The sequence below is a fragment of the Aythya ferina genome (assembly GCF_964211825.1).
Source record: "Aythya ferina genome assembly, chromosome: W".
Lineage (NCBI taxonomy): Eukaryota > Metazoa > Chordata > Aves > Anseriformes > Anatidae > Aythya > Aythya ferina.
In genome coordinates this window covers 6,670,677-6,684,455 of record NC_140313.1, presented here as the reverse complement: position 1 = coordinate 6,684,455, position 13,779 = coordinate 6,670,677, and the positions used below count along the sequence as shown (strand labels likewise).

Below are 13,779 nucleotides of genomic sequence, written 5' to 3'. Positions count from 1 at the left end.
AACTATTGGAGGAGACACTCGTGACAGGTATCTGCCAACATCATCCCACACACCGTGCCACTCGCCACAAGACTGTTTCGGGACAGATTCCCAAGTAAGTTTTCTAAACAATCGACTAATCTTAGAGAGAAAATGAAACCTGTTATTCAGAATTAGAAATAGCAATACATGGGTTACAGATGGATCTTCAAAATACTCCCAAACTGTTGTAATTAGCCCACTGTGAAAGAAGGAAAAGGTACCATTCCTGATATTATTAATAAACTGGTGTCCAGATGAGAAAAGGAAGGCAGTGTAGTTCTGAATATTCTCTGAAAGATAGTTTCCATGAGACCCAAATGATAACAGCGCAGAGCCTGAATTCCAGATTAAACCCATGGTCAGTGCTTGGCAGCACAGCGAATTAAAAAAAAGTGAACACAGATTGTAGCACTTTGTCGGATCGGATATATAGGAGAAAGGAGAATATGACACGGATTGCATGACATATGAACAAAGCCATTATTATTAACAGGACAATGGACATGGTTACTAGCAAGCAAGTGTGTTAGTTGTATGCGTTTAATCAATTCTATTGTTATCTCAACCCTTCGAGCCCCACGTTGGGCGCCAAAAAGGACTGTGGTGGTTTTACCGTGCTGGGCAGCTAAACCCCACAACCGCTCTCTCACTCCCCCTCCTTTAGATGAGGAGGGGGAGAAGTAAAGCAAAGAACAACTCACGGGTTGAGATAAGGATAATTTAATTAAAGGGAAATAATTATAATAATTAAATAAAGACTACCATGAACTAAACAATTTAACTAAGGGGAAATAAAAGGGAAAGGGGAAAAAGGGAGGAAAACAAACAAACAAAATAAATGAAAGCTATATGGAAGTGCAGAGGAAAGAAATTACTCTCTACTTCCCACAAATGAGAGATGATTGACCACGTCCTTGAAGCAAGGCCTCAACGCACGCAGTCGGTGTTCGAGAGGAGGACCGACGTCTTCTCAACGAGAGCCCACCCCTCCCCTCTTCTTCCTGTTTCCACCTTTTATTGCTGAGTGTGACACCACATGGTATGGAATATCCCTTTGATTGGTTTAGGTCAGCTGCCCTAGTGATGTTTCTCTCCTCACTTTTTTGCCCACCCCCTAGGAGGGTTAGAGAAAGGCCCAATGCTGTGCCACTGCTGCTCAGCAGTAGACACAACACTGGTGTGATAACACTGCTGTTCCAGCTACAAGTACAGAGTACGGCACTGTATGGGCTGCTGCCGGGAAAGTTAACATTCCAGCCAGACCCAGTACACCATCTCAGGTGAATGGTTTATTTTAGGTTATGGGTGAAGTGGGTGCTTATAAGTTTAGGGGGAAGTAGACAAGCCTAAAGGGTGTAAAAGCAGAGATAAAAATAGAATCAGTTGAACAATTCAGTTACAGAGGAAACAGAAAATCAGAAGTAAATCTTGCTGTTTGGAAAATATACATTGTAGGTTTTGACCCACAGGATCCTAATGTTCATATTCTATCTTGCTATATCAGACTGGTGGTGCTTCTGTGAAAACATATTTAAGAAAGGACAAAAACACCAGACAGAGGCAGAGGGGGAAAAAAAGTGGGAAACAGCAATGCGAACACCAAGGTCAGAGAAGAAGGAAGGGGGGGAGTTTCTCCAAATGCTAGAGCAGATATTCCCCTGCAGCCCTTGGAAGAGACCATGCCAGAGCAGATATCCACACTGCAGCACACAGAGGACCCCATACGGGAGCAGTTGGATGTTTCCTGTAGAAATTGTGACCTGTGGAGAAACCACACTGAAGCAGATTTTTTCCTGAAGGACTGCAGGTCCCATGCTTGAGCAGGGGAAAGTTTTGAGGAGGAAGGAGTGGCAGAGAGGAACAATTATGTACTGACCATAACCTTCCATCCCCCCGTACAATACTGGGGGCAGGGTGGGTAGAAGAGTCAGGAATGAAGGAGTAAATTTTGAACCTGGGAAAAAGGAAGGAGGAAGGTGTTGTTTTAACTTTTTCATTGTTTCTCACTATCAAAATCTATTGAATTGGCAATAAATTCAATTAATTTCCCTCAAGTCGAGTCTCTTTTGTTTGTGACCATAACTAGTAAGCAATTTCCCTGTCTTGACCCATGAGCTTTTTCATCCTATTTTCTCCCCCTGTCCTGTTGAATAGGGGGAATGAGTGAGTGGCTGGGTGGGCAGCTGGCTGCTGGCCACGGTTAACCCACCACACTTGTACAAGCAGTTCTTGTGCATGTAGTAGTGCTGTGAAACTCTAGCAGATGACTTCTGTGAATATGAATTGCTCCTTAAGGAAGTTGCAAGAATGATTCTTGCAGCTATTTATCCTCAAGGAACTATAGGTGGCTTTTGGGGAAACAGGTTTCATCTCTGAGAAGCTGAATATTTCATGATTATTTGCACACTCATATCCTCAGAAGACAGCTTCCAGAATTTATGAGCACAGATTTTTATGAGCAACATTAATTTAGTTTCTGTACATCAAAAACTGGTGAAATTTTGGTAAGAATAGTAGTTCTTATAATTAAATGCCTCAAACACTCACACAGGCTTTATTGGACCTCACCTATGCTTTTAGGAGAAAAAATGAGATACTGCGTCATTTGTTAGCCAGGTACAGGTATGTTTCTGTTTGTATTTGTGGTGGTTTTACCGTGCTGGACAGCTAAACCCCACAACCGCTCTCTCACTCCCCCTCCTTTAAATGAGGAGGGGGAGAAGTAAAGCAAAGAACAACTCACGGGTTGAGATAAGGATAATTTAATTAAAGGGAAATAATTATAACAATTAAATAAAGACTACCATGAACTAAACAATTTAACTAAGGGGAAATAAAAAGGGAAAGGGGAAAAGGGAGGGGAAAAGGAAAAATAAAAAGAAGGGAGGAAAACAAACAAACAAAATAAATGAAGGCTATATGGAAGTGCAGAGGAAAGAAATTACTCTCTGCTTCCCACAAATGAGCGATGATTGACCACGTCCTTGAAGCAAGGCCTCAATGCACGCAGCCGGTGTTCGAGAGGAGGACCGATGTTTTCTCAACGAGAGCCCACCCCTCCCCTCTTCTTCCTGTTTCCACCTTTTATTGCTGAGTGTGACACCACATGGTATGGCATATCCCTTTGATTGGTTTAGGTCAGCTGCCCTGGTGATGTTTCTCTCCTCACTTTTTGCCCACCCCCTAGGAGGGTTAGAGAAAGGCCCAATGCTGTGCCACTGCTGCTCAGCAGTAGACACAACACTGGTGTGATAACACTGCTGTTCCAGCTACAAGTACAGAGTACGGCACTGTATGGGCTGCTGCCGGGAAAGTTAACATTCCAGCCAGACCCAGTACAACCTCCACCCCTTATTCCATAACATTTGCGTCACACTCAGATCCCCATGCTTTAGCATACAAGCATTCTCATCATTATTCCTTGTCCTTTAACAGGACAAGGATTTAACAGGACAGGATTAATAGGCAGGTGTATCTTTTCATTCCATAGGTCTTTGTTGGAAAATGTTCATAAGAACTGTTGATGATTAGGTCTTCATCTGCCAAAGTGGCCACTCAAGGCAGGTGGAGTTGGATGTCTGGACACCAGCACCAGCTTAGCTCAAGTCCTTGTTGCACTGCCCGGTTTCTTGCAAAGTTGACCTGTCGTTGATCCTACAGCATCTTCCTGCAACATATAACTTAGATTACAGATTAGTTTTCTCTCAAGGTCAAATCTCCTTGAGGCACACACTTGATATCCCCATTCTTTTGCATGACCCACCAGGTATACCCTGGTCCTTGGGCAAAGACAATCCCACGAGTGGGTTTGCCTTTTCCCGAGGCAGGAGCAACCCACACTGCCTTCCCCATCCACCTTCCTACATGCACTACGGGAACTTTAGCTCCTTTCACATTGTGTAGGGGTTTTGTTTCGGCAGGACCAGCATGGCTGTCAGACCCCCTATTGTTAACTAGCCAAGTGGCTTCTGGTAGATTTGTGTCCCATTGTTTCCATGTCCCAGCACCTAATGCTCCTAACATAGTCTTTAACAGTCCATTGTACCTCTCAACCTTCCCAGAGGCTTGTGGGTGATAAGGGATGTGGTACACCCACTCAATACCATGCCTCTTTGCCCAGGAGGTAACAAGATTGTTTTGGAAATGACTCCCATTGTCAGACTCGATTCTCTCTGGTGTACCATGACGCCACAATACTTGTCTTTCCAGGCCCAAGATAGTGTTTCGGGCCGTGGCATGGTTTACAGGGTATGTTTCCAGCCACCCAGTAGTTGCTTCTACCATGGTGAGTATGTACCGTTTGCCTTGGCGGGTTTTTGGGAGTGGTCCGATATAGTCAATTTGCCAGGCCTCACCATATTGAAACCCTAGCCATCTCCCCCTGTTCCAGGGAGATTTTACCTTCATGGCTTTCTTGATTGCAGCACAGGTCTCACGCTCATGGGTAACCTGTGTGATGGCCTCAATGGTCAAGTCCACCCCTCGATCACGAGCCCATCTGTAAGTGGCATCCCTCCCCAGATGTCCTGATGTTTCATGGGCCCATCGAGCTACAAACAGCTCACCCTTACGTTCCCAGTCTATCCCAGTCTAGGTCCACCTGAGCCACTTCAATTTTCGAAGCTCGATCCACTTCTTTCGTTGTTCTGATGTTCTTCAGTAGCGCGACTCTTGGGCATGTGGGCATCTACATGACGTACTTTAACATCCAGGTTTTCTACCCGGGCAGCAATATCTTGCCACAGGGTAGCAGCCCAGATAGGCTTACCTCTGCGCTGCCAGTTGCTCTCTTTCCATTGCTGCAGCCACCCCCACAGAGCATTTGCCACCATCCATGAGTCAGTATAAAGATACAATGCTGGCCATTTTTCTCTTTCGGCGATCTCTAGGGCTAGTTGTATGGCTTTTACTTCTGCATACTGACTTGACTCACCTTCCCCTTCCATGGCCTCCACAACTCGTCGTATGGGATTCCACACAGCAGCTTTCCATTTCCGATGGCTCCCTACCACACGGCAGGATCCGTCAGTAAACAACGCATACTGCTTTCTGTCTTCTGGCAACTCATTGTATGGTGGTGCCTCTTCAGCACGGGTTACCTCTTCTGTTGGCACTCCGAAATCTCTGCCTTCCGGCCAGTCCATAATCTCTTCCAGGATTCCTGGGCGATTGGGTTTTCCCATTCGAGCCCGCTGTGTAATTAACGCTATCCACTTACTCCATGTAGCATCAGTTGCACGGTGTGTAGTGGGAATTTTCTCTTTGAACATCCAATGTAACACAGGTAGCCGCGGTGCCAAGAGGAGCTGTGCCTCTGTACCCACAACTTCTGAAGCAGCTCGAACACCCTCATATGCTGTGAGTATTTCTTTTTCAGTTGGGGTGTAATTGGCTTCTGATCCTTGATAGCCCCGACTCCAGAAGCCCAGAGGTCGACCTCGAGTTTCTTCTGGGGTTTTCTGCCAAAGGCTCCAGGTGAGCCCATGCTCCCCAGCTGCAGTGTACAGTATATTTTGCGCAGCTGGTCCAGTACGGACAGGCCCAAGGGCTACTGCACGAGCTATTTCTTGTTTGATTTGTTCAAATGCCTGTTGTTGCTCAGGGCCCCACTCAAAATAGTTTCTCTTTCGAGTCACTCGATATAGAGGACTCACAAGCTGACTGTAGCCTGGCACATGCATTCTCCAGAATCCCATGAGGCCTAAGAAAGCTTGCGTTTCTTTTTTGCTAGTTGGCGGAGACATAGCTGTTATTTTATTGATCACATCCATTGGAATATGGCGACGTCCATCCTGCCATTTTACCCCCAAGATCTGGATTTCCTGTGCAGGCCCCTTGACCTTGCTCTTTTTAATGGCAAAACCAGCTTTCATGAGAATTTGGATTATTTTCTTCCCTTTCTCAAAAACTTCTTCTGCTGTGTTGCCCCACACGAGGATGTCGTCAATGTACTGAAGGTGCTCAGGAGCTCCCCCTTGCTCCAGTGCAGACTGGATCAGTCCATGGCAAATGGTAGGGCTGTGTTTCCACCCCTGGGGCAGCCGATTCCAGGTGTATTGGATGCCCCTCCAAGTGAAGGCAAACTGCGGCCTGCATGCTGCTGCCAAAGGGATGGAGAAAAATGCATTAGCAATATCAATTGTGGCATACCACTTGGCTGCCTTTGACTCTAGTTCGTACTGAAGTTCTAGCATGTCCGGCACTGCAGCACTCAGTGGTGGCGTGACTTCATTCAGGCCTCGATAGTCCACTGTTGGCCTCCACTCGCCATTAGACTTTCGTACTGGCCATATAGGACTATTAAAGGGTGAGCGAGTCTTGCTGATTACTCCCTGACTCTCCAGTCAGTGAACCAACTCATGGATGGGAATCAGGGAGTCTCGGTTGGTGCGATATTGCCGTCGGTGCACTGTTGTAGTAGCAATTGGTACCTGTTGTTCTTCAACCTTCAGCAATCCTACAACAGAAGGGTCTTCTGAAAGGCCAGGCAGGGTAGACAGCTGCCTAATCTTCTCTGTGCTCAAAGCAGCTATGCCAAAAGCTCACCGATATCCTTTTGGATCCTTGAAGTACCCTCTCTTGAGATAGTCTATGCCAAGGATACACGGAGCCTCTGGGCCAGTCACAATGGGATGCTTTTGCCACTTATTCCCAGTTAGACTCACTTCAGCTTCCAGTACAGATAGTTGTTGGGATCTCCCTGTCACTCCAGAGATACAGGTGAGTTCTGTCCCTTGGTAGCCTGATGGCATTAAGGTACATTGTGCGCCAGTGTCCACTAGAGCTTTGTATTCTTGTGGTTCTGATGTGCCAGGCCATCGAATCCACACAGTCCAATAAATCCAGTTATCCCTCTCCTCTACCTGGCCAGAGGCAGGGCCCCTCTAGTCCTGGCTGGAGTGTCTGCCACTTAATTCTTGCAAATGAGAGGCAGAGGTCCCTTCATCAGGGTCAAGAATAACATCAGCTCTTCTACTGCCTCTGGGGTACTGCCCAATAGAAACTGGAGCAACATTTCTCTTAGGAGCCCCTCTTCTTGCTGCTGTATTTCCTTTCAGTTCACGTACCCGAGCAGCTAGGGTTGAAGTAGGTACACCATCCCATTTCCTCATATCTTCCCCCTGGTCACGCAGATAAAACCACAAGGTGCCACGTGGTGTACGTCTTGGGTACTCTCTCTCTTGAGCAGGCGAATGCTGATTCTTAGTGGCTGAAGTATCACTCTGTCTAAATGAGGGGGAATATACTTCTTCCACGAGCTGGTCAAGTCCTTTAGACAGTTTCTCCACAGCTGAGACACAGGACTGTAGCGGAGCAGAGAGATTGTCTTCACATTGTTGAAGCTGGCAGGACACATCATACATTGTTGGTCCCGTCCCCTCGTCCCAGCGAATTGCTGCCAGGTTACTGGCATGTGCTGATGGTGCACTCCGCACAAATTTACGCCACATGGATGTTGTGCACTGGACTTCATCGGGGTCTTGAGGTGTCTGGGCATTGTCCAAATCACTATAAATCATCTCCCGCACAGCTAATTCCCGCAGATGCTGGAGACCTTTATCCATAGTGGTCCACTTGCCTATGTGATATACAATATCTTCCTTATGGGGATATCTTTCTTTGATAGCTGCCAGGAGTCATCTCCAGAGGCTGAGGGCCTGTGCTCCTCTCCCGATTACTTTGTCGATTACCCTTTCTCTAGAGAGGGATCCCAGCTGCTTGGCTTCATTGCCTTTTAATTGTAGGCTATTGGCCCCAGCATCCCAGCATCGAAGCAGCCAGGTAAGGATGTGTTCACCTGGGCGTCGACCATAATCATAGAATCATAGAATCATAGAATATCCTGAGTTGGAAGGGACCCTTAAGGATCATCAAGTCCAACTCTTGACACCGCACAGGTCTACCTAAAAGTTCAGTCCATGTGACTAAGTGCACAGTCCAATCTCTTCTTAAATTCAGACAGGCTCGGTGCAGTGACCACTTCCCTGGGGAGCCTGTTCCAGTGTGCAACCACCCTCTCTGTGAAGAACCCCCTCCTGATGTCAAGCCTAAATTTCCCCTGCCTCAGCTTAACCCCGTTCCCGCGGGTCCTGTCACTGGTGTTAATGGAGAAAAGGTCTCCTGCCTCTCGACACCCCCTTATGAGGAAGTTGTAGACTGTGATGAGGTCTCCCCTCAGCCTCCTCTTCTCCAGGCTGAACAGGCCCAGTGACCTCAGCCGTTCTTCGTACGTCTTCCCCTCCAGGCCTTTCACCATCTTCGTAGCCCTCCTCTGGACACTTTCCAACAGTTTCATGTCCTTTTTATACTGTGGTGCCCAGAACTGCACACAGTACTCGAGGCGAGGCCGCACCAGCGCAGAGTAGAGCGGGACAATCACCTCCCTTGACCTACTAGCGATGCCGTGCTTGATGCACCCCAGGACATGGTTGGCCCTCCTGGCTGCCAGGGCACACTGCTGGCTCATATTCAACTTGCTGTCTACCACGACCCCCAGATCCCTCTCTTCTAGGCTGCTCTCCAGCGTCTCATCGCCCAGTCTGTACGTGCAGCCAGGGTTTCCCCGTCCCAGGTGCAGGACCCGGCACTTGCTCTTATTGAACTTCATGCGGTTGGTGATCGCCCAGCTCTCCAACCTATCCAGATCCCTCTGCAAGGCCTTTACACCCTCATTTGAGTCCACAACTCCTCCAAGTTTGGTGTCATCAGCAAACTTGCTCAAAATACCTTCTATTCCTACATCCAGATCGTTTATAAAAATATTGAAAAGTACCGGCCCTAAAATGGAGCCTTGAGGGACCCCACTGGTGACCGCCCACCAGCCTGATGCAGCCCCATTTACCATAACCCTTTGGGCCCTGCCCGTTAGCCAATTGCTCACCCATCGTAAGATGTTTTTAATTAGCTGTATGGTGGACATTTTGTCCAGTAGGATCCTATGGGAAACCGTGTCAAAAGCCTTGCTGAAGTCCAAAAAAATCACATCAGCTGGTTTCCCTTGGTCCACCATACGGGTGATCTTATCATAAAAGGAAATCAGGTTAGTTAGGCAGGACCTACCCTTCACAAACCCATGCTGGCTGGGACCAATGACTGCTTTGTCCCCCAGGTGCACCTCATTAAGTTCGAGAACCATCTTCTCCATGATTTTACCAGGCACTGACGTGAGACTGACAGGCCTGTAATTGCTAGGGTCTTCTTTCTGACCCTTCTTGAAAATCGGCACAACATTTGCCAGCTTCCAGTCTACCGGGACCTCTCCAAATTCCCAGGATCGTTGAAAAATAATTGAGAGAGGTTCCGCGATGACGTCCGCCAGCTCTTTCAGCACCCGGGGATGAATCCCATCCGGACCCATGGACTTGTAGGGATCCAGGTGGAGTAGCAAATCCCGCACACGTTCAGGGTTGGTTGGGAGTTTGTCATTCCCACCGTCCCGGTCCTCCAGCTCAGGGCACCCTGGGTCCCGAAGCCCATCATCGGCATTGAAGACAGAGGCAAAGAAGGCATTAAGCGTCTCTGCTTTGCCTATGTCATTGTCTGTGAGGAGACCTTCCCTATCAAGGAGCGGCCCTATGTATTCTTTAGTTCTCCTTTTTCCATTCACATATCTAAAAAAACCCTTTTTATTTTCTCTCACAGACACAGCCAGCTTCAACTCTAGGTGTGCTTTGGCCACACGAACTTTCTCCCTACAAACACGAACAGCATCCCTGTATTCTTTCCATGACACCTGGCCCTCCTTCCAGTAGCAAAACACTCTCTGTTTCCGCCTAATCTCCATTAGAATGTTCCTGGTCAGCCACGCCGGCCTCCTGCCCCGCCTGCCTGACTTGCAATATTTAGGAATTGCCTGATCTTGTGCTTCTAGGAGGCATCGCTTAAAGAATGACCAGCACTGGTGGACATCGAGGCCTTCAAGAGCAGTTTCCCAGGGGACCTTGCTGACTAGTTCCCTGAGCAGCCTGAAGTCTGCTTTCCCCATATCTAGGGATGAGGTTTTGGTGGCACTTTTCCTTCTGTCACCGTAAATTTTGAACTCAACCACTTCATGGTCGCTATGACCAAGGCGGCCACCAATCACCACATCTCCCACCAGACCCTCTCTGTTTTCTAGCAACAGGTCTAGGAGGGCACCTTTCCTAGTTGGCTCTGTTAGCACCTGCACCAAGAAGTTATCATCTAGGTGCTTCATGAACCTCCTGGACTTGCTCGTGTCAGCCGTGTGGCACTCCCAGTTAACGTCTGGCAAGTTGAAGTCCCCCATAAGGACAAGGGGAGTTAATCTCGAGGCCTCTCTTAGTTCTGTAAAGAATAATTTATCGGCGCTATCGTCCTGGCCAGGCGGTCTGTAATAGACTCCCACAACGACATCCCCTTTATTCGTTCGTCCCTTGATCCTTACCCAGAGGCTCTCAACTTTGCCATTGCCGACCTGAAGTTCCACACAGTCCAGCCCCTGCTTCACATACATCGCCACCCCACCACCTTGCCTACCCTGCCTGTCCCTCCTGAAGAGCCTGTAACCATCTATCGCAACACCCCAGCCACAGGACTCATCCCACCAGGTTTCGCTTATGCCGATGATGTCGTAGTTGCGGGACTGGGCCAGGACTTCTAGCTCATCCATTTTATTCCTCATACTGCGTGCGTTCGTGTAGAAGCACTTCAGGTGCGTCTCCTTACACTCAGCACCTTGTGGATCTGACCGAAGGACCTCACTGGCACACAGCCCCTCTGATTCTAGCGTACCATCCCTTAGGTCTTCACCGGCGTGCCTGGTTTTAGCCCCTTCCCCCTTCGACTCTAGTTTAAAGCCCTATCTATCAGCCCTGCCAACTCCTGACCAAAGATCCTTACCCCTCTCCGAGAGAGGCGCATCCCATCCGGTGCCATCAGGCCCGGTGTAGCATAGACCTTCCCGTGATCAAAGAACCCAAAGTTCTGCCGGTCACACCAGTCTCGAAGCCACGAGTTTATGTGAACAGCACGCCTTTCAGCTTCGATCCCCTCTATCGGAAGGACAGAGGCAAACACAACCTGCGCCCCGATCCTCTAAGTAGTCGCCCCAAATCCCTAAAGTCTCTTTTGATCGCCTTTGGACTTCTCGTTGCTACTTCATCGCTACCAGCCTGAAAGACCAGTAGCGGGTAGTAGTCAGTGGGCCATACCAGGCGCTTGACTTTCTTGGCAAAGTCTCTCACCCGAGCCCCAGGGAGGCAACAGACTTCTCTGCGGGTTGGGTCCGGTCGGCATATCGGTCCCTCTGTCCCTTTCAGGAGGGAGCCCCCCATAACAGTAGCCCTTCTTTCTTTTTTGAAGGATGATGTGGCAATGCGATGTGTAGGTCGCCTTGTCTTAGGCGCCCCCTCCAACTGGGACGGGTTTTTATCTACTTTGTCATTTAGATTGTCTTGTTCTAGTCCTTCATATCGATTATTTAAGGGTAGATGAGAAGGTGAGGTGGGCAGAGAGAGGGCTCGCCTACCACCCCGAATAGGCACCTGCCTCCATTCCCCCCCTTGATCTAGGTCTCCTCTCGCTGCCTGGCAGGAGGAGGGAACCTCCGTCTTCTGCATAACAGGAGACGCCTGTGGTGTGGCAGGCTTGTGAGCCTGCCTCAGAGAGGGTAGAGTGCACCTCCACCAGTCAATTTCCCTCTCTGATTCCCTGATGCTCCTGAGCCTGTTCACCTCCTCCCGGAGCTCCGCTACCTGGCTGAGCAGTTCTTCAACCTGGGCACACCTCCCACAGGCATACCCACCACTGCTGTCGGAGACCGACAGAAGGCTGGGGCACACTCTGCAGCCCAGGACCTGGACGGCTGCGTGTTTCCCCGAGCCCTCCGTCTGAGTAGCCACACTGGTGACCGTGGCTGGAGATGCCGCACGAGATGCGGAGGCCACGGTTTTCTGCCTGGTTGATACCATGGTCAGGTTCTACGCAAGCAGGTTATAAGCACCGAAGGCAGAGGCAGCTGCAACAGAGCGACGATGGGCCCCCCGCTCACCCTGCCTGCGCAAACTGCCGCGCCACGCCCTTCGACGTGCCACGCCCTGTTTGCCCATCCTTTTCCCCACGCTCCTGGTCGCTCGCGCTCCCTAGGGGCAACTTTTAAAAAGCCTGGGAGGGGGCGTTGCTGGCTCCGCCCGCGCCTCGTCAGCCTCCCTCGCGAGGACTGCCGGGTCCCGGCGGCTCCCCCGAGTGGCCTCGATGCCGGACAAAAAGCCCTGCCCGCCTCGGTCCCCTGCTCCGCTGCAGAACACGTCTGCCCCGGAGCCGATCGCCTCAGCAAATCTTTCCTTTCGTATTTCTCGCAACTCACTCAGGGATAAGGATTGAGTGATTTCTGATTCCTTTATGATTTCCATCTCTTCTTCCTGCTGTTTTTGTGATGGCTCTGCTTTAGAGGTGCCTGCCAATTCCCCTTCTCCCTCCTTCTTAGGAGAGGCTTCTTCCCTTACTAAACGAGCTGACCTCCGTTTCCATTGTTTTGACTTGACTATGGGGGCGACTGATACCATAGTTGGTTGGTCCTCTGGGTCAGCCACTGCATGTGTTACTTGGTCATCAGATTCAGAGACTTCCTCCCTCTCTTCAAGTTGCTGGATGATGTTAAACAGTGTTTGATAGGAATAAACCAGGACCCAGCACAATGCTGCAAGCTGTCGTTCTCCGGCATTATCAGGATCAGGACATACAACTCTCAAACATTCTACCAAGTTTTTAGGATTTAGCACTTGCTCAGGGGTGAAGTTCAAAACTATTGGAGGAGACACTCGTGACAGGTATCTGCCAACATCATCCCACACACCGTGCCACTCGCCACAAGACTGTTTCGGGACAGATTCCCAAGTAAGTTTTCTAAACAATCGACTAATCTTAGAGAGAAAATGAAACCTGTTATTCAGAATTAGAAATAGCAATACATGGGTTACAGATGGATCTTCAAAATACTCCCAAACTGTTGTAATTAGCCCACTGTGAAAGAAGGAAAAGGTACCATTCCTGATATTATTAATAAACTGGTGTCCAGATGAGAAAAGGAAGGCAGTGTAGTTCTGAATATTCTCTGAAAGATAGTTTCCATGAGACCCAAATGATAACAGCGCAGAGCCTGAATTCCAGATTAAACCCATGGTCAGTGCTTGGCAGCACAGCGAATTAAAAAAAAGTGAACACAGATTGTAGCACTTTGTCGGATCGGATATATAGGAGAAAGGAGAATATGACACGGATTGCATGACATATGAACAAAGCTATTATTAACAGGACAATGGACATGGTTACTAGCAAGCGTGTCAGCTGTATGCGTTTAATCAATTCTATTGTTATCTCAACCCTTCGAGCCCCACGTTGGGCGCCAAAAAGGACTGTGGTGGTTTTACCGTGCTGGGCAGCTAAACCCCACAACCGCTCTCTCACTCCCCCTCCTTTAGATGAGGAGGGGGAGAAGTAAAGCAAAGAACAACTCACGGGTTGAGATAAGGATAATTTAATTAAAGGGAAATAATTATAATAATTAAATAAAGACTACCATGAACTAAACAATTTAACTAAGGGGAAATAAAAAGGGAAAGGGGAAAAGGGAGGGGAAAAGGAAAAATAAAAAGAAGGGAGGAAAACAAACAAACAAAATAAATGAAGGCTATATGGAAGTGCAGAGGAAAGAAATTACTCTCTGCTTCCCACAAATGAGCGATGATTGACCACGTCCTTGAAGCAAGGCCTCAACGCACTCAGCCAGTGTTCGAGAGG

At 48.7% G+C, this 13,779-nt stretch overlaps 1 long non-coding RNA gene across 4 annotated transcripts in view; it reads left to right on the top strand.

Moving 5' to 3' along the window:
* LOC311426372 overlaps nucleotides 1-13,779 on the top strand; it is a 265,382-nt gene that overhangs the window by 15,632 nt on the left and 235,971 nt on the right. The window contains exon 4 of one of the 4 annotated variants that reach the window (XR_014686680.1): nucleotides 918-1,262. The exons of the other annotated variants lie outside the window; for them this stretch is intronic. This is a non-coding gene — a long non-coding RNA (uncharacterized lncRNA). Of the gene's footprint in view, nucleotides 1-917; nucleotides 1,263-13,779 lie in introns of those variants that run through there. 4 annotated transcript variants of the gene reach the window in all.